This window comes from Arachis hypogaea, chromosome 16, assembly GCF_003086295.3.
Source record: "Arachis hypogaea cultivar Tifrunner chromosome 16, arahy.Tifrunner.gnm2.J5K5, whole genome shotgun sequence".
NCBI classification, from domain to species: domain Eukaryota; kingdom Viridiplantae; phylum Streptophyta; class Magnoliopsida; order Fabales; family Fabaceae; genus Arachis; species Arachis hypogaea.
Genome location: NC_092051.1, coordinates 31617731 through 31639849, shown reverse-complemented (window position 1 = coordinate 31639849; position 22119 = coordinate 31617731). Strand labels below are relative to the sequence as shown.

Genomic DNA, 22119 nt, shown 5'->3' with positions numbered 1-22119 from the left:
AAGCCTTAGAATTGTCGTAACCTTTGATTAGCCTTTGTTTTACGACATGAGGTAAGGCTTAGGTTAATTAGGGTGTTACACCGGGGATTGTTGGGATTTGACAAACAACCGGATTGTCTTGTTGCTTATATTAAGTACTTTTTACTATTTTGTTTCAGTCTTTTGTTTCCCTTTTTCGAAAAAATAAAAAAGTTTTAAAAAACCTTTGCTTTTCTTTTTGTTTGAGTCTTTGTTCTTGTTCTTGTTAAAGTTTCGAATTTTCTTGCTTTGTTTTCAAAAAAATTTTCAAAAATAGTGTCTTTTGTGTAGTCTAGTGTCAATTCTTAAGTTTGGTGTCCCTTGTATGTTTATCTTTCCTTTAAAATTTTTGAATTTTTCTTTGTGTTTTTTTTTTTGTATTCAAGTTGTTCTTGTTTCTTTTCTTGTTTTGATCTTAAAATTTTTAAGTTTGGTGTTTTTCGGTATTTTTCTTTTTAATTTTCGAAAACTTAGTGTTTTAGATCTAAAAATTTTAAGTTTGGTGTCTGTTCATACCCTGGGTCGAGCTATCCAACCTGGGCTGATTGAAGACAAAGCGACCGACCTCTTCAGGTCAGGTCCCCCGACCTCTTCTTTAAAAGAGTTCGGCCAAATCACCACAAGAAGCCCAAGAAGGCCCAAACTAAGGGACATAGCCCAATCTAAAGACAATTAAAGCCTAAAAGATAAAGGCGGTCCCCCTTAAAGATAAAACAGCTTCACTTAAAGATAAGATAAGATAACTAACTTATCTTATCTAGAAAGGTCAGCCCACACTACTATAAATACACTTGAGCACCCAGGTATAACTCATACTCTGATTCTACACAAAAAAACCTGCTTAAAGCCCATGCTAACTTAAGCATCGAAGTCTCTTGCAAGTACCACCACCCTCCGGTGACAAAGGATCAGCAGCACCACCAAGCTCAACAAGTCGGACACGACAGCTCCGGCAATCATCGCCGATCTCATCTGAGATCGGCCTTTAGTTTCAAGTAACCCTCGGAACAGTGTCTTTTGGTTGTTTTTCTCTTTCTTTATTAATTCAAAAAATCAAAAAAATATCTTTTCTATCTTTATTCAAAATATTTTCGAAAATTCCAAAAATATTTTTAAAATCATTATCTTATCTTATCTTACTTTCAAATTTCAAATTTCAAATCTTATCTTTTTAAAATCTTTTCAAATCTTTTCTTTTAATTTAATTCTATCTTATCTTATCTTTCTTTTAAAATTTAAAATTCAAAACTTTTTCAAATCATTATCTTATCTTATCTTAGTTTTGAACTTCAAAATCAAATCTTTTGAAATAATCAAATCTTTATCTTATCTTATTTCAAATTCAAAATTCAAAATTTAAAATTTAATTTTCAAAATCTTATCTTATCCTAATTCAAATTCAATTTTCAAAATTCAAATTTCAAAATCAAATCTTTTTTAAATCTTATCTTATTTTCAAATCTTTCTTAATTAGTTACTTGTTTTTTCTTTCTTCTTTTTCAAAACCTCCTAACTAATTCTTTTCTCCCCTATTTTCAAATACTTCCTTTTTATTTCTCTCTCTTCTTTTTCAAAATTCATCATTCAATTTTCAAATCTTTTTAGTTATTATCTTTTATTTTCGAATTTAATAAATAAATACAATGAAAAAAATATTTTAATTCTAGTTTCTCTTTTTACTTCTTACTTTTTGAATTCTTTACCTCCTTTCATTCGAATTCTTCTTCTCTTCTCTCCATCTTCATTCTTCTTTCTTCTTCACATCTCACAGGGAGTCCTCTATTATTTAACATAGAGCTCCCATTCTTCTTCTTTCTTGTTTTCTTTTTCTTGTTTATGAGTAGGAACAGAGATAAAGAAACTCTCTTTGATCCTGACCCTGAACCTGAGAGGACCGTAAGAAAGTGTTTACAACAAGTCAAAGCACAACATTCCAGAGAAAACCTCACAGAGCTATTCGAACAAGAAGCTGAAAACATAAGCATGGCAGCCGAACAGAACAATGGAGGAGATGCAAGAAAGGTTCTTGGTGACTTCATTGCACCAACTTCTGACCTCTATGACAGAAGTATCTCTATACCTACCATTAGAGCAAATAACTTTGAGCTTAAGCCTCAGTTAGTCTCTCTAATGCAACAGAATTGCAAGTTCCATGGACTTCCACTGGAAGATCCACATCAGTTCTTATCTAAATTCTTATAAATCTGTGATACTGTTAAGACCAATGGAGTGGATCCTGAGGTCTACAGGCTTATGCTTTTCCCTTTTGCTGTTAGAGACAAGGCTAGGATATGGTTGGATTCCCAACCTAAGGAAAGCCTAGACTCTTGAAAAAAGTTGGTTAATGCTTTCTTGGCCAAGTTCTTTCCACCTCAAAAGATGAGCAAGCTCAGGGTGGAAGTTTAAACCTTCAGACAAAAAGAGGGTGAATCCCTCTATGAAGCTTAGGAAAGATACAAGCAACTAATCAGGAGGTATCCTCCTGACATGCTCTCAAAATGGTCTATCCTAGGAATCTTCTATGATGGCCTATCTGAGATATCCAAGATGTCCTTGGATCATTCTGCTGGTGGATCACTCCACTTGAAGAAAATGCCTGAAGAAGCGCAGAAACTCATTGAAATTGTTGCAAACAACCAATTTATGTATACTTCTAAGAGGAACCCTGTGAACAATAGGGTAGCTCAGAAGAAAGAAGTCTTGGAAGTTGACACTCTGAATGCCATATTGGTCAGAACAAGATCTTGACCCAGTAGGTCAATATGATCGCTCAGCACTTGACTGGATCACAAGTTGTAACTAGCAGCACTCAAGACACCTCCTATGATGGAGATGCCTATGATCCAGATCAACCCATGATGGAAGAGGTGAACTATATAGGAGAACCCTATGGAAATACCTACAACTCCTCATGGAGAAATCATTCTAACCTCTCATGGAAGGATTAACAGAAGCCTCAGCGAGGCTTCAATAATAATCAAGGTGGAAGAACCCAGAATAGGTTCAACAACAGACAATCACTCCCATCTTCTCAATAACAGATGGAGACTTCTAAGTAGAGCTTTTCTGACTTAGCAACCATAGTTTCTGAACCCTCTAAGACCACTCACAGTTTTATAACAGAAACTAGGTCCTCCATAAGAAATCTAGAGGTACAAGTTGGTCAGCTGAGCAAGAGAATCTCTGAAACCCCTCCTAACACTCTTCCTAGTAATACTGAAGTGAACCCAAGAGAAGAGTGCAAGGCCATCACAGTCGACATTGAGGCCGAATTTGAAGGAGATGATTTGGCGTTAAACGCCAGTAAGAAACTCCCTATTGGGCATTCAACGCCCAACAAGGAACCATCCTTGCCGTTGAACGCAGTAAGGAACTCCTTACTGGGCGTTCAATGCCCACAAAGGCATCATCACTGGTGTTGAACGCCAGTAAGGAAGTCCTTACTGGGCGTTCAACGCCCACAAAGGCACAACCACTGGCGTTGAACGCCAGTGAAGGTATGCATGAAGGGTGTTCAACGCTCAAAGACACACAAGTCCTGGCGTTGAACGCCACAATAGGGATAGTTGGCAACCCTCAGCCCACTCAGAACTTCCCCATTAAATAACTGATAGAACCAAAGGCTTATGAGGAGCCTATTGAAGTTCCCTTGAATGCTTGGTTGAAGATCATAGAATTTGCAGAGTACTCCTCCTCTAATGAGGAAGAGGAAACTAGGGAAGAGCAAGTTGCTCGATACCTAGGAATTCTGATGAAGCTGAATGCCAAGTTATTTGGCACAGAGCCATTGGAGGAAGAACCTCAAGTGCTCCCCAAGGAAATCAATGCCTTGGTTCAGCAAAAACTACCTCAGAAGCTGCCGGATCCCGGACGCTTCTTGATTCCCTGCACCATAGGCACCATTACCTTTGATAAGGCTCTGTGTGACCTAGGGTCAAGCATAAACCTTATGCCACTCTCTGTAATGGAAAAGTTGGGAATTTTTGAGGTACAAGCTGCAAGAATTTCACTAGAGATGGCAGACAGGTCAATGAAAAATGCTTATGGTCGTGTAGAGGATTTCTTAGTAAAGGTTGAGAACCTTTACATCCCTGCAAATTTCATAATCTTGGATACTGGGGAGGAAGAGGATAAATTCATCATCCTTGGAAGACCCTTCCTAGCCACTGCCAATGCCATTATTGATGTAGCAAAGGGAGAGCTGATTCTACAATTATGGGAGGACCACATCTTGTTCAAGATGCCTAACCCTAACTCTCCCTCTGACAATAGAGACACAGTTGTGCAACACCTAGTATTCCAACCCTCTCTCTCAGTGCAAAGTTATACAGAGCCCCCAGACACCAATTCTAAGTTTGGTGTTGGGCAGCCATTATCAAGCACTGAGAACAAAGGTACTAAGAAGAAAGTACCTAAAGGCTGGAGGGATAAGAAAATCCCACTGAAGGCCTCTCACCTGGCATGAGAGTTGTCTTCATAGACAATCCAGTCATTTCATACACTGTGAATAGGATCTTGTCTCTGGAACATGTGGAACTTATCCATGAGAGCACAGGCAAGAAGTTCACTGTAAGGGGCAAAATTCTGATCCCCTATCCATCTCCGTAAGGAGCTAATCGTCAAGCTAGTGACGTTAAAGAAACACTTATTGGGAGGTAACCCATCAATAATTAATTTTTCCTATTTTTCATTAATTTTATTTAAGTTATTTCAGTTTAATTTTCATATTTATTTAAGTTTATGATCATGTGCAGCAGTTAGAACAGAAATAGAAACAATCAGAGCTGGAAACAGAACAACCTGGAGTAGAGACCTTGCTGGCATTGAACGCCATCCAGGGAGCACATTGCTAGCGTTGAACGCCAGCAAGGGAGCCTGAAGTTGGCGTTGAACGCCAGTCAGGGGGCAAAACCTGGGTGTTCAACACCCCAACAAAGGCACAGGCCTAGAGTGGAACGCTAGGAAGGAGATCCCTCAAGGGCGTTCAACGCCCAATGAGAGACACATAGCTGGCGTTGAACGCCAGCCAAGAGCAAGAGTTGGGCATTAAACGCCCACAACGGGGCAAAAAACTTGAATTCCCTAGCCTCTCAGGATCAGTGGGTCCCATAGAATCTCCACCTACCCCACCTTCTTTTCTCTCACTTTTAATCTTCCCTACACACTCTTCCCTATAAACCCTAACCCAATCACATCCAAATCACTTCTCAAAACCATCATAACTCCCACCAACCCCTACCCACTTCAAATTCAAAATTTTCCACCCAATTCCCACCCATTCATTCGAACCAAACCTATTCCACTCCTATAAATACCCCTTCTTCCCACCCTTCATACACACACCATCCATACACTAAAGCCCTGCTTGGCCGAATTCACTATCCATCTCCTCTATTCTCTTCTCTTTCTACCCTTTTCTTCCTATTTTGCTCGAGGACGAGCAAAGATTTTAAGTTTGGTGTTGGAAAAGCTTTGCTTTTTGCTTTCCATTCTCACTTATGGCACCCAAAGTCGGAGAATCCTCTAGAAAGTAGAAAGGGAAAGCAATTATTCCCGCCTCTAAATCTTGGAGGATGGAGAGATTCATTACCAAAGTTCATCAAGACCACTTCTATGAAGTAGTTACAAAGAAAAAGGTGATTCTTGAAGTCCCCTTTAGGCTAAAAAAGAATGAGTACCCGGAGATCCGAAGAGAAATCCGAAGGAGAGGTTGGGAAGTCCTAACCAATCCTATCTCAGAAGTTGGGATTTTGATGGTAAAAGAGTTCTATGCCAATACATGGGTCACGAAAAACCATTATACAAGTGTGAACCCAAGTCCCAAAAATTGGCATACCATGGTCCGAGGGCGTCTCTTGGATTTCAGCCCGAAGAGTGTAAGGTTGGCGCTCCATTTGCCAATGATGCAAGGAGACCCACACCCGTACACTAGGAGAGTCAATTTTGACTAAAGGCTGGACCAAGTCCTTTCAGATATTTGTATGGAAGGAGCTTAGTGGAAGAGGGATGCTCAAGGCAAGTCTATCCAAGTGAGAAGGCTTGACCTCAAGTCTATAGCTAGAGGATGGTTGGAATTTATCCAACACTCTATCATCTCTACTAGCAATCGGTTAGAAGTGACCATTGACAGAGCCATCATGATTCATTGCATCATGATTAGAAGTGAGGTGGAGGTACATGAGGTAATACCTCAAGAGTTGTACAAGAAAGCTGAAAAGCCTTCCCCCTTTGCAAGATTGGCCTTCCCCTCCCGCCCTTCCCCTCTACCCATTCCCCTTTATCTGTCACCTATACAATTCGGCTGGAATTGTCATAGAAGGAGATATTTCTATTGAGGAGGACAAGCTCATCACTAAGAAGAGGATGGAGCAAACTAGAGAGCCAGCACATGGACCACAGCAAGAGCATGTGGAGCTGCCTTAACAAAAAATCCCTGAGATGCCTCAAGGGATGCATTTTCCTCCCTAAGACTATTGGGACCAATTGTACACTTTCCTAGGAGAATTGAGCTCCAACATGGATCAACTAAGGATGGGACATCAAGAGGACTCCACCATCCTCCATGACATAAGAGAATATCAAAGAGCCATGAGGGAAGAACAAAGAGTTATGAGGGAAGAACAACAGAGGCAGGGGCGTGACATAGAGGAAATCAAGCACTCCATTGGATCCTCCAGAAGGAGTAACAGCCGCCATCACTAAGGTGGACTCGTTCCCTTTACTCCCTTGTTGCCTATGTTAATTTTTTCTATTTTCCATGTATTTTGTTTTATTGTCTGTTTCTAATGCATGATCATCTGTCTTTATGTCTTAAAGCTATGAAATATTCCATGCATCTCTCACCTTGCTTAAAAGAAAATTTAATTGAAAAAGAAAAGTAAGATGCATGAATTTTGAGTTATATATTAAGAATAGTTCAATTATTTGATGTGGTGGCATTGCTTTATTTTCTGAATGTATGAATAAACAATGTATATTTGATGTTAGAATTAAAAAATATTGGCTCTTGAAAGAATGATGATAAAAGTGAAGTATTATTGGTAATCTGAAAAATCCAAAAATTGATTCTTGAAGCAAGAAAAATAAGCAAAAAGCAATAAAAGAAAAAAATGCGAAAAAAATATATATGCAAAAAAAAGAAAGAAAAAAAAAGCCAGCAGCTCTATAAACCAAAAGGCAAGAGCAAGGATCCAAGGCTTTGAGCATCATTGGTTAAGAGGGCCTAAAAGAAGTATCTTAGCCTAGGCAGTTCAAATAAGCTGCTTTCCTAACTATATGCTTGTGGTGTGAAGGTGTCAAGTGAAAAACTTGAGACTGAGTAGTTAAAGTCATGGTCCAAAGCAAAGAGTGTGCTTAAGAACTCTGGACACCACTGGCAGAGGATTCTAGCAAAGCTAAATCACAATCCTAAGGGGTTCACACAGTTAAAGTGTCTGTGACATTTATGTATCCGGTGGTAATACTAGAAAACAAAGTGCTTAGGGTCACGGCCAAGACTCTAAAGAAGCTGTGTTCAAGAATAAAAAAGAACTTAACTAAGAGAATCAATAGTATCATCTGGACTCTAAATTCCTAAAGATGCCAACTATTCTGAACTTCAATGGAAAGTGAGGTGCCAAAACTATTCAGAAGCAAAAAGCCATTAGTCCCGCTCATCTAATTGAAACTGAGCTTCATTGAGAACTCTGAGATTTATTACATCCTTCTATTTCTTTTTATCCTACCTTTTTTTTTGGTTGCTTGGGGACAAGCAACAGTTTAAGTTTGGTGTTCTGATGAGCGGATATTTTATATGCTTTTTGGCATCATTTCATATAGTTTTCATTACGTTTTGTTTAAGTTTTATTATGTTTTCATAGGTTTTAGTGCAAAATTCACATTTTTGGATTCTACTTTAAGTTTGTGTATTTTATGGTGATTTCAGGTATTTTCTGGCTAAAATTGAGGAGCTTGAACAAAAGTCTGATTCAGAAGCAGAGAAATGACTACAAATGCTGTTAGGATCTGACCTCCGTGTACTCGCAGGCGCTTTTCTGGAGCTACAAAAGTCCAAACGGTGCGCTCTCAACGACTTTGGAAAGCTACAATTCAGGACATTCCAGAAATATGTAATACTCTATACTTTTTTTCAGAAATGAAGGCCCAAAACCGGTGTTCAACACCAGCCACCAGCCCTATTCCTGGCGTCCAGCGCCCACAGGGGAGCAACTGGTGTCCAACGCCCAGAATGGAGTCCGTAGCCAGCGTTCAACGCCCCTAAGGGACACTAGCTCGTGGGAAACACTCAAGCTCAGCCCAAACACTCACCAAGTGGACCCCAGAAGTGGATTTTTGCACTACAAGACTAGTTTATCTTATTTCTCTAAATTCTTAGTCATTAGATTAGTATATATATACAAGAGTTCACCCTTGTTAGAGGACTCTTTCCCACTTTTACTTTTTCCATTGTATTTTCAAATAGCATGAGTCACTAACCTCCTAAGGTTAAGGTTAGGAGCTCTGCTGAGTTTCATGGATCAATAATATTAATGTTTTCATTCAATATGTTTGATTCTATTCTCTTATGCAACCTCGTTCTTCATCTTATGAATTGAGGGTGACCCGTGACAATCACCCTTGTTCTACATGGGTTCCGTGTGATTCCTGACCCGGATAACATTGAACTAAAGCTAGAGATTGCATTGCGGATTCCAATAGAGCATCTGAACAACTTTGGATATGTGACATATAATCTCGTTGACTATAGGTGTGTGAGGTTTCTGTGGCGTTAAGGCTAGAGTCAGAGAAGCAGCACTTTCTGATCTGGAAGATCTGCCTTGTCTGTGGCACCTTGAGTAGGATCATGAAGGGGAGTGGATTGCTTAGAGTTTCATCTTCTGTTACAGTGAGAAACCTAGAGGTGGCTTGATGAGAGGACAAGAGTCATCTCAACATGGTGGATTGCTGCAGTAGAGGAGGTTAACTTGATGAGAGGACATGAGTTAATCACTTACGGCTGCCATTGAAGGAATCAGAAGGTTATTGAAGAGACAGTAAGAAAAGTTAATCCAGAAAGACAAAGCATCTCCGAAGCCTCAACCATTCTATCACCATTGAATTCCTTTCTATCTAATAATGTTCTATTTACCTGTTTTATATTCTTTTCGTGACAAACTATAATTTCTATCCGCCTAACTAAGATCTGAAAGGTGTCAACTGCTTGCTCAAACCAACAATCCTCGTGGGATTGACCCTGACTCACCTCAGGTATTACTTGGATGACCCGGTATACTTGCCGGTCTATCTGTGCAAATTCTGCGGAGCCAGTTTCGTGCACCAAAAGGATATTTCGGCAGTCACGCGTACGTGTGAGGCACGTGTATGCGCGAATAGATATTTGCATAGTATGTGAAATTCACCATGTACAACGCTAGGGCACTATTACAAGGCCAACTTGAAGAAAGTTTGCTTAACGTACAATGTAGCCTAATTCACGTTGTACGCGAGCCTATCAAATGGTGTCCCAGGATCAAAGTTTGCTTCACATACAACATAATATAAGCCACGTACTATGTGGGCTTTGCTGCTTCTTCCAGAATCACAACCAAGATATTCTGCTCTTCAACTTCTCAGCCCTTTGAAGGATCAATCCCAAGCCCATTAATGATGATAGTTGTTAAAGATCAGAAGCAATCAAGGAAGAGATCTTTCTGGAGGAAAACAATTAGGAAAAAGATTTGATTTCAATTTTAGTTTTGATTCTGTTTCAATTTAAAATTGAATTTGAATTTGAAATTAGGGTTAGTATTTAATGTAAAGGGAGACTTTCTGAGAAGGGATCTCTTCTTCTTTGCCACTTTACAATTTTAATTTTCTTAAGGATTTCAAGAACAAGCATGAGTTTCTAATTCTCCTAGGTTAAGGTTAGGAGCTCTGTTAGTTTTATGGGTTAATACAATAACTTTTCTATTTCTAATTGATGCAATTGTTTCCTCTTTAAGAAATGGTTTTGTTCTTCATCTCAAGGGGTTTGAATATATTAGGAAACAATTATTCTCTTACTTGAATTCGCTTAATCTCTTGAAAAATTGATTAATTGAATTAAGCTTGAAAACCAATTCTCATAATTCCTAAGTTTTGAAACTAGATTGATAAGTGACATAAAATCAACTAGGTTAAATTCTTATGAATTGTGTGGTTTTATAAATCAGTGGATGTTCTTAAACTCTTTTCTTGATTAACTGACTAAGGGATTAGCGTTTAATTTAGCTAAAGAGAAATTGAATTACCAAGGGATTGGGATTTAATTACTAATGATTTGCCATAAAAGAATCATTGCATGATTAGAGTAGAAAATAAAAAGTGTTAATTCGGACGACTAACATCTCTGAAACCTTAACTTTCTCAATCATATGTTACTTCACACTCACTGTTTGCTTCTCTGTGTACTTCGTTTACTTGCTGTTTCATGTTTGAAAGCCTTTAAAACCCTAATTTGGTCGTCTGACTATAATAATTGATTGATTTTGCTTGCTTAACTCATCAATCCTCGTGGGATCGACCCTCATTCACCTGAGGTATTACTTGATTCGACCCAGTACACTTGCCGGTGTTTTGTGGATTGTAAAATCCGCATCATGGCGTCTAAAACGCCACACACTATCACTCACCTAGAAGCAATTTTTGCCCTATTTTCTAGCATCTCAAATGCCAACCTTGTGAAGTGTTGTAGTCATTAAACGTCTTCGAAGGTAATTTTCAAGATGGCATGCAAAGCGTGCTGAAAGTTGAGCCACGCTTTCTCTAAAGGCACACTTTTGCTGATTCATGAATCAAGGTGTTAATTTGCTTCCGAAGCCCAAGTCAACAAGCCCAAAAGAAGCAAAAGTTTTAAGATCTAATTGAGAATTGTAGAATGTGGGAAGGATTGAACTATAAATTTGAGGGGTGAAGGTTATAAATAGGGTTTTGGGTAGCTAGTTTAAGGGTTTTTAGACCCTTGAGATTACACACCTGTACTTTTCTTATTTCCCTTTTGTACTTTCGAGAGCTATGAGTCACTAAATCCCAATTCATTAGGGGGAGGAGCTCTGTTTTGATTCCAATGAATTGATGCTATTATTCTTCCTCCCAATTCAAGTATTGTTTATCTAAGAGAGAGTCTTTGTGCTTCAAAGATCTAGTTCCATCGAGAGAGGAATTAGATCTATTTGAATTATATGATGAGCTTGAGAAAGGATTCATAGAATTCAGTTTGAGGCTCTTCTCTCACAACTCTTTTGATTGATAATTCTTAGCTTGATATGTGAGATATAATCACTTTGAATTGAGATCCTGAAGGTTGTGTAGCTTGAGATTAGCAATTGAACTTCACCTCTTCTCATGAGCAATAGATCAAGAGATTGGAAATTGATTATGTGGAGAGAAATTGAATTACTAAGAGATTGGATTCAATTACTTATAATCTGCCATGGATCTACTCTATATGATTGAGAAGGAGTTGAGAATCATTGATTTAGGAAGAACAAAACATCTCCAATCCCTAATGATTTCACCGATTATCAATTCTTCACTTATTTCAATTCCTCACTTCAATTGCTTGCTTTAGTTTCCTTTACTGAATTACTAGTTTCTATTTGATGCACATTTTCCCAATTCCTTTTATATTCCAGCAATTTAAATTTTATTGCCATTTACTCTTCCGTACTTACTTTCTTGCAATTTAATTTATGCTCTTTACATTTTCAGTTATTTACATTCTGTTCTTACATTTAGTCATTTAGTTTCTTGCTCTTTACTTTTCATGCAATTTATTTCATTATCAAGTTATCTAAGAATTTTTAATTGCTTGTTTAACTAGAATGGTCCACTAATTAAAATTGCTTAATCTCTTAATCCTCGTGGGTCCGACCTCATTCTTGTAAGTTTTATTACTTGATACGACCAGGTGCACTTGCCGGTAGTTCTACGAAATATTGATTTGTAAATTTCTGTATCACTGAGAGATTGGGGAAGGGGTATGATGGAGCTTTGGGTAACGGTGGTGCAAGGCCGAGAGGCACTGATGAATGGATTTTTGATGGTATAAAATTTCACAAATCAAATCTCGTTGCAAGTATAATTTCTAAACCAACAAAAAATCCTCTCATGCAAAAAATTGTTTGTCACAAGTACAAACCCCAATAAAAATAACCGGAGTATTCAAACCTCGGGTCGTCTCTCAAAGGAATTGCAGGAAAGTATTCTTGCTATTGGTTATGGGACAAGTATTTTGGGGTTTTGAATAAGGAACATGAAAGGTAAATGACAAGAAAGTAAATGAAACTCAAATGTAAAAAGGTCTTAGCAAGGGTTGATGGTTAAGGATCTATATCCTTGTTACTAACCACAACATGATAATTGCAAGGATCAATCTTATTAAGTCATCCTCTAACAAGTGAAGGAGAGTCAAAGGAGATACACCAATCCTAATCCATAAGTTCTAACCACTCACTAATTAGCTTAGTGGAAGCTAGAGTCAATGGACACCAATTATCAAGACTTGGACATTAGCAACTCAATTTCACCTAAGTTACCTTCCCAAGCCAAGAACACAAATATCTACTCTAACATCCTTCTAAGCATTCAATGAAACACTTGGAAGGCACGAAAGGAAAGCAAGACAAAAATGCAAGAAAAGCAAATCTACAACTACTAATTGCAAGGAATTAACAATAATAGAGCAAATCAACAATAAAGGAAATCAAACATAAATTGCATTGACGGAAAATTAGAAGAAACAAGAGTGCATCAACAACAAAGTAAACAATTACAAGAATTAAAATGCTAAACTAAGAAAGGAAGGGTAGAAGAACAAGAAACTGAAAAGGAAAAGTAAATCAAAGCATGAATTAAACCTAGATCTAAGAAATCCTAATCTAGATCTAACCTAATTCTAGAGAGAAGAGAGAGCTTCTCTCTCTAGAAACTAACTAAAGCATGGTGTAAAACTAATTCTAGAGAGAAGATGAGAGAAGAAGAGTGGTGAATAAGGCAATCCACGCATGCGCATGCAGCAACGCGTCTGTGTGGAAGTGGTGAAATGGGAGCGACGCGTATGCGTGGGTCACGCATACGCTTGATGGCTTATTCAGAGAGGCAACGCGTACGCATGGGTCACGCGTACCACGCGTACACGTGAGTGAAGGCACAAGGTTGGCATACTTCATGCATAACTCTCGGATTTTTGGCTTGGGGGTGAAAATTTGGAGGCCACACGTACGCGTGGGTGACGCGTGCACGTGGATGGTCGAAAAAAAACTTGGGTCACGCGTACACGTGGGGCACGCGTACGCGTGGGTTGGTGCTCTTTTTTTCAAAATTTTTCCGAATTCTTGTACAAAACCAAGCATTTCAACCCTCCAAACAACTACCAAAACACCATAAAACCTTATTTAACATACTAGACTACCAATCAATTCAACAAATCAATCAAAACATGAAATTAAACCAATTCTACCAATATTTACAAAAGAGAAAAATGAAAAGATTTTACCATGGTGGGGTGTCTCCCACCTAGCACTTTTATTTATTGTCCTTAAGTTAGACTTATGGGGAGCTCCTCATCAAGGTGGCTTGTGCTTGAAGCCATCCTTGAACATCCACCAAAGCTTGAGTCTCCAATAAGCCCCATTCTTCACAATTAATGCCACCAAGCCTTGATGGAGTTCTTCACAAACCATGGGCTCCCAAAATTGATTCTCCTTGTGCGATCCGGGATCCCACACTTTGTTTTGGCACCCGTCTTTAAATTGATCATCATTATTCCATCCGGGTGGCAAGCAAGATGAATTCTCAATCAGGCGACCAAACATCATCCTAGACCCAAGCAATCGAGTTCTACACCAACCCTTGCAATTAAGCCTTGAACTTATAACCATCATGAACTTTGATTTACAATGCTAACCACTAACCATCTCCCTTTTGCTATTAAAGCCACAAAGAGCTCTAAGTTGCCCATCCGTCTCAAGCAAACCATATTCAAATGGGCTAATTAAGTTTAGAGATGAAAGATTTACCCACTTGAATGAAAGAATGGATGGTAATGGCTCGGGAAGAGGTATTTCCAATGACCTTACAAGCTCCACTCCCTTATGTTCTTCTTCGATTACCTCCACCTCCTTATAAACTTCTTCAAATTCAATCCTTTGTTCCTCAATTTCATCCAACTCTTCTCCATCACTCAAATTATAAATTGGAAGATGAGAGAAATCTACCTCCACTTTGCTTTTTATTTCATCGGGAGAAGGTTCTTCAAGTTCAAAGGATTCACTACCAAGAAGGTTGGATGCATGATCTTCATCACCAAGGGAACTCAATTCTTGCTCTATCCCGTCCAAGTCTTCATGTGGAGTATGTCTTGGAGGTTGTGCACTCTCCTCCTTAACATCAAATTCAATCTTCTTGGAGGGGTTTTGGTGCACGAAATTGTGATCTCCAGGCTCGAACAAATCCTGGTAATGGCTCCAAAGCTTGGTGCTTTAATTCATAATTCATAATTGTCACAACTTCGATACAACTAACCAGCAAGTGCACTGGGTCGTCCAAGTAATACCTTACGTGAGTAAGGGTCGAATCCCACGGAGATTATTGGTATGAAGCAAGCTATGGTCACCTTGCAAATCTCAGTCAGGCGGATTTAAACATGATACTTTATTAGATTAAAATAAATAATAAAAGGGATACAGATACTTATGTAGATTCATTGGCAGGAATTTCAGATAAGCGAATGGAGATGCTTTTCGTTCCTCTGGACCTCTGCTTTCCTGCTATCTTCATCCAATCAGTCTTACTCCTTTCCATGGCTGGCTTTATGTGATACATCACCACTGTCAATGGCTACTTTCGGTCATCTCTCGGGAAAATGATCCAATGCCCTGTCACGGCACGGCTAATCGTCTGGAGGCATCACCCTTGTCAATGGCTTCATCTTATCCTCTCAGTGAATAATATGCTCACGCACCCTGTCACGGCACGGCTATTCATCTGTCGGTTCTCGATCATGCTGGAATAGGATTTACTATCCTTTTGCGTCTGTCACTAACGCCCTGCAATCGCGAGTTAGGAGCTCGTCACAGTCATTCAATCATTGAATCCTACTCGGAATACCACGGACAAGGTTTAGACTTTCCGGATTCTCTAGAATGCCGCCATCATTCTAGCTTACGCCACGAAGATTCTGGTTAGGAGATCTAAGAGATACTCATTCTAGCTTAATTCATGTAGAACAGAAGTGTTTGTCAGGCACGCGTTCATAAGGGAGAAGGATGATGAGCGTCACACATAATCATCACCTTCATCACGTTCTTGGGTGCGAATGGATATCTTAGAAGAGAAATAAGAAGAATTGAATAGAAAACAGTAGTACTTTGCATTAATCTTTGAGGAACAGCAGAGCTCCACACCTTAATCTATGGAGTGTAGAAACTCTACCGTTGAAAATACATAAGTGAAGGTCCAGGCATGGCCGAGATGGCCAGCCCCCCTTGATCTAAGAACAATGCGTTCAAAGATGATCCTAAGATCCTAAGATGATCAAAAGATACCTAATACAATAGTAAGAGGTCCTATTTATAATAAACTAGTCACTAGGGTTTACATGAGTAAGTAATTGATGCATAAATCCACTTCCTGGGCCCACTTGGTGTGTGTTTGGGCTGAGCCTGAGTGTTGTACGTGCAGAGGCCATTTGTGGAGTTGAACGCCAGTTTCTGTGCCAGTTTGTGCGTTCAACTCTGGTTTTGGATCCTTTTCTGGCGCTGGACTCCAGATTTGGGCAGAAGGCTGACGTTGAACGCCAGTTTACATCGTCAATTCTTGGCCAAAGTATGGATTATTATATATTGCTGGAAAGCCCTGGATGTCTACTTTCCAACGCAATTGGAAGCGCGCCATTTCGAGTTCTGTAGCTCCAGAAAATCCACTTTGAGTGAAGGGAGGTCAGAATCCAACAGCATCAGCAGTCCTTTTTCAACCTCTGAATCAGATTTTTGCTCAAGTCCCTCAATTTCAGCCAGAAAATACCTGAAATCACAGAAAAACACACAAACTCATAGTAAAGTCCAGAAATGTGAATTTAACATAAAAACTAATGAAAACATCCCTAAAAGTAACTAGATCCTACTAAAAACATACTAAAAACAATGCCAAAAAGCGTATAAATTATCCGCTCATCACAACACCAAACTTAAATTGTTGCTTGTCCCCAAGCAACTGAAAATCAAATAGGATAAAAAGAAGAGAATATACTATAAATTCCAAACTATCAATGAAACAGAGCTTCAATCATATGAGCGGGACTTATAGCTTTTTGCCTCTTGAATAGTTTTGGCATCTCACTTTATCCATTGAGGTTCAGAGTGATTGGCATCTATAGGAACTTCAGATTTCGAATAGTGTTATTGACTCTCCTAGTTTAGTATGATGATTCTTGAACACAGCTTCTTTATGAGTCTTGGCCGTGGCCCTAAGCACTTTGTTTTCCAGTATTACCACCGGATACATAAATGCCACAGACACATAATTGGGTGAACCTTTTCAGATTGTGACTCAGCTTTGCTAAAGTCCCCAATTAGAGGTGTCCAGGGTTCTTAAGCACACTCTTTGTTTTTGCTTTGGACCTTGACTTTAACCGCTCAGTCTCAAGTTTTCACTTGACACCTACACGCCACAAGCACATGGTTAGGGACAGCTTGGTTTAGCCGCTTAGACCAGGATTTTATTCCTTTAGGCCCTCCTATCCACTGATGCTCAAAGCCTTGGGATCCTATTATTTTTTTTTCGCCTATTTTTTTTTCTGCAAGCTTTGTTCTTTGCTGCTTTTTCTTGCTTCAAGAATCATTTTTATGATTTTTCAGATTATCAAATAACATGTCTCCTAGTCATCATTCTTTCAAGAGCCAACATATTTAACATTCTTAAACAACAACTTCAAAAGACATATGCACTGTTCAAACATACATTCAGAAAATAAGAAGCATTGTCACCACATCAATATAATTAAGCTAAGTTCAAGGATAAATTCGAAACTCATGTACTTCTTGTTCTTTTGAATTAAAACATTTTTCTTTTAAGAGAGGTGATGGATTCATAGGACATTCATATCTTTAAGACAAAGTTACTAACTACTAATGATCATGTAATGAAGACACAAACATAGATAAGCACATAACATAGAAAACGAAAAACAGAGGAAATAAGAACAAGGAATGAATCCACCTTAGTGATGGTGGCGTTTCCTTCTTGAGGAACCAATGATGTCCTTGAGCTCTTCTATGTCTCTTCCTTGTCTTTGTTGCTCCTCCCTCATTGCTTTTTGATCTTCTCTTATTTCATGAAGCATGATGGAGTGCTCTTGATGTTCCACCCTTAGTTGTCCCATATTGGAACTCAATTCTTCTAGGGAGGTGTTGATGTGCTCCCAATAGTTTTGTGGAGGAAAGTGCATTTGAGGCATTTCCGGAATCTCATGGTGATGAGCTTCTTGCGCCTCTTGAGCTCCATGACTGGGCTCTCTTGCTTGCTCCATCTTTTTCTTAGTGATGGGCTTGTCCTCTTTGATGAGGATATCTCCCTCTATGTCAATCCCAGCTGAATTGCATAGGTGGCAAATGAGGTGAGGAAAGGCTAACCTTGCCATGGTGGAGGACTTGTCAGCCACCTTGTAGAGTTCTTGAGGTATAATCTCATGAACTTCCACCTCTTCTCCAATCATGATGCTATGGATCATGATGGCCCGGTCTATAGTAACTTCAGACCGGTTGCTAGTGGGAATGATTGAGCATTGAATAAACTCCAACTATCCTCTAGCAATAGGCTTGAGGTCCAATCTTCTTAGTTGAACCGGCTTGCCTTTGGAGTCAATCTTCCATTGAGCTCCTTCTACACATATGTCCATAAGGACTTGGTCCAACCTTTGATCAAAGTTGACTCTCCTTGTGTAGGGGCGTGCGTTCTCTTCCATGTATGGCAAGTTGAACGCCAACCTCACATTCTCCGGACTAAAATCTAAGTATTTCCCCCGAACCATTGTAACATAGTTCTTTGGATCCGGGTTCTTACTTTGATCATGGTTCTTGGTGATCCATGCATTGGCATAGAACTCTTGAACCATTAGGATGCCGACTTGTTGGATGGGATTTGTTAGAACTTCCCAACCTCTTCTTTGAATTTCATGTCGGATCTCCGGGTACTCATTTCTTTTGAGTTTAAAAGGGACCTCAGGGATCACCTTCTTCTTGGCCACAACATCATAGAAGTGGTCTTGATGGGCTTTGGAGATGAACCTTTCCATCTCCCATGACTCGGATGTGGAAGCTTTTGTCTTCCCTTTCCCTCTTCTAGAGGATTCTCCGGTCTTAGATGCCATCAATGGTAATGGAAAAACAAAAAAGCTATGCTTTTACCACACCAAACTTAGAATATTGCTCGCCCTCGAGCAATAAACAAAAGAATAGAAGAAGAAGAAGAAGAAATATGGAGAGGGAGAGGGAGATGTGGTTTCGGCTAAGGAGAGTGTAGAGGGGTGTGTTGTGTGAATTTGATGAAGAATGGAGGTCTTTATATAGGGAAGGGAGGTGGGGTATTGTTTCGGCCATATGGGTGGGTTTGGGTGGGAAATTGGTTTTGAATTTTGAAGGTAGGTGGAGTTTATGAGGTAGGTTTATGGGGAAGAGGAGATGGATGTGAGTGGTGAAGGTTTAGTGGGGAAGAGAGATTGAGGTGATTGGTGAGGGGTTTTTAAGGAAGAGTGTTTGTGGGGTTGTGTGAAAGAGAGTGGTGAGAAGAAGTGAGTGGAGGTAGGTGGGGATCCTGTGGGGTCCACAGATCCTGAGTGGATCCTGTGGGGTCCACAGATCCTGAGGTGTTCAAGGATTTACATCCCTGCACCCATTAGGCATGTAAAAATGCCTTTGTATCCAACTCTGGGCGTTCAGCGCCAGGTTGGTGGCCATTTTGGGCGTTCAACGCCCATCTGTGTGCCATTTCTGGCGTTGAACGCCAGAACCATGCCTGTTCTGGCGTTCAGCGCCCAGAAGCTGCCCATTTTGGGCGTTCAGCGCCAGAACCATGCTCTGTTCTGGCGCTGAACGCCAGACAGATGCTCCTCCAGGGTGTGATTTTTCTTCTGCTGTTTTTGATTCCGTTTTCAATTTTTCTATTTATTTTGTGACTCCACATGATCATGAACCTAAGAAAACATGAAAAACAATAAAAATAAGAATTAGATAAACATTGGGTTGCCTCCCAACAAGCGCTTCTTTAATGTCAATAGCTTGACAGTGGGCTCTCATGGAGCCTCACAGATGTGCAGAGCTTTGTTGAGACTCTCCAACACCAAACTTAGAGTTTGGATATGGGAGTTCAACACCAAACTTAGAGTTTGGTTGTGGCCTCCCAACATCAAACTTAGAGTTTGACTGTGGGGGCTCTGGTTGACTCTGCTTTGAGAGAAGCTTTTCAAGCTTCCTCTTCATGGTTGCAGAGGGAGATCCTTGAGTTTTGAATACAAGGGAGTTCTCATTCCATTGAAGGACTATTTCACCTCTGTCAACATCAATCACAGCTCTTGCTGTGGCCAGGAAAGGTCTTCCTAAGATGATGGATTCATCCTCTTCCTTTCCAGTATCCAGGACTATGAAATCAGTAGGTATGTAAAGGCCCTCAACCTTTACTAATACATCTTCTACTTGTCCATAAGCCTGTCTTCTTGAGCTGTCTGCCATCTCTAGTGAGATTTTAGCAGCTTGCACCCCATAGATTCCCAGTTTCTCTATTACAGAGAGGGGCATGAGGTTTATTCCTGAACCAAGGTCACACAGAGCCTTAAAGAGCATGGTGCCTATGGTACAGGGTATTATGAACTTTCCAGGATCCTGTCTCTTCTGAGGCAATGTCAGTTGATCCAGATCACTTAGTTCATTGATGAACAAGGGAGGTTCAACTTCCCAAGCATCAATGCCAAACAATTTGGCATTCAGCTTCATGATTGCACCAAGAAACTTGGCAGTTTTCTCTTCAGTAACATCCTCATTCTCTTCAGAAGAGAAATACTCATCAGAGCTCATGAAGGGCATAAGGAGGTTCAATGGGATCTCTATAGTCTCTAGATGAGCCTCAGAGTCCTTTGGTTCCCCAGAGGGAAGCTCCTTATTGATCACGGGACGTCCCTGGAGGTCTTCCTCCTTGGGATTCACGTCCTCTCCTCTCCTCAGAGGTTTGGCCATGGCGCTTATGTCAATGGCCTTGCACTCTCCTTTTGGGTTCTCTTTTGTATTGCTTGGGAGAGTACTAGGAGGGATTTCAGTGATCCTTTTACTCAGCTGGCCCACTTGTGCTTCCAGATTTCTAATGGAAGACCTTGTTTCATTCATGAAACTTACAGTGGCCTTAGATAGATCAGAGACTAGATTTGCTAAATTAGAAGCATTTTGTTCAGAGTTCTCTGTCTGTTGCTGAGTTGATGATGGAAAAGGCTTGCTATTGCTAAACCTATTTCTTCCACCATTATTAAAGCCTTGTTGAGGCTTCTGATCCTTCCATGAGAAATTTGGATGATTTCTCCATGCTGAGTTATAGGTGTTTCCATAAGGTTCACCTAAGTAATTTACCTCTGCTATTGCAGGGTTCTCAGGATCATAAGCTTCTTCTTCAGAAGAAGCCTCTTGAGTACTGTTGGATGCAGCTTGCATTCCATGCAGACTCTGAGAGATCATATTGACTTGCTGAGTCAATATTTTATTCTGAGCCAATATGGCATTCAGAGTATCAACTTCAAGAACTCCCTTCTTCATAGGCGTCCCATTACTCACAGGATTCCTTTCAGAAGTGTACATGAACTGGTTATTAGCAACCATGTCAGTGAGTTCTTGAGCTTCTGCAGGCGTTTTCTTTAGGTGAATGGATCCACCTGCAGAGGTGTCCAGTGACATCTTTGATAGCTCAGATAAACCATCATAGAATATATCCAGGATGGTCCATTCTGAAAGCATGTCAGAATGACACTTTTTGGTCAACTGTTTGTATCTTTCCCAAGCTTCATAGAGGGATTCACCTTCTTTCTGTCTGAAGGTTTGAACATCAGCTCTAAGCTTGCTCAGCTTTTGAGGAGGAAAGTACTTGGCTAAGAAAGCCGTGACCAGCTTATCCCAAGAGTTTAGGCTGTCTTTAGGTTGAGAATCCAACCATAATCTAGCTCTGTCTCTTACAGCAAAAGGGAAAAGCATGAGCCTGTAGACTTCAGGATCTACTCCATTAGTCTTAACAGTATCACATATCTGCAAGAATTCAGTTAAGAACTGAAAAGGATCTTCAGATGGAAGTCCATGAAACTTGCAGTTCTGCTGCATCAGAGAAACTAATTGAGGTTTCAGCTCAAAGTTGTTTGCTCCAATGGCAGGAATGGAGATGCTTCTTCCATGTAAATTGGAATTAGGTGCAGTAAAGTCACCAAGCATCTTCCTTACATTATTATTATTTTCGGCTGCCATCTCTTCTGCCTGTTCGAAAATTTCTGAAAGGTTATCTCTGGATTGTTGTATTTTAGCTTCTCTTAATTTTCTCTTCAGAGTCCTTTCAGGTTCTGGATCTGCTTCCACAAGAATGTTCTTATCCTTGCTCCTGCTCATATGACAAGGAAGAAGGCACAGAAAAATAATAATAATAATGGAGATCCTTTATACCACAGTATAGGGATTCCTGTGTGAGTGGAAGAAGAGGGGGAGACAAAGAATGTAATATAATGGAAGAAACACAACTGTGAGGATGGAAGAGAGGTGAAATGAGATGTTAGGATATGAATGAATAGATAGAATGAGATGGGGGAGGGATAATTTTCGAAAATTATTTTGAAAAAGAGTTAGTGATTTTCGAAAATGGTTTTTGAAAAATGTTAGTAATTTTCGAAAATTTTTGAAATCAAAAATAGAAAATAAAAAAATAATTAGTTAATTAAAAAGAAATTTTTGAAAAAGAGGGAGATATTTTCGAAAATTAGAGAGAGAGAGTTAGTTAGGTAGTTTTGAAAAAGTCAAGAAACAAACAAAAAGTTAGTTAATTAGTTGAAACAAATTTTGAAAAGATAAG

At 39.6% G+C, this 22119-nt stretch overlaps 1 non-coding gene across 1 annotated transcript; it reads left to right on the top strand.

Annotated features, from left to right (window-relative positions):
• The first annotated feature begins 21024 nt into the window (after nucleotides 1-21024).
• LOC112761634 (small nucleolar RNA R71) lies at nucleotides 21025-21128 on the top strand. The gene has a single exon (XR_003182021.1). It is a non-coding gene; the product is annotated as a small nucleolar RNA R71 (small nucleolar RNA).
• Nucleotides 21129-22119: the final 991 nt, after the last annotated feature.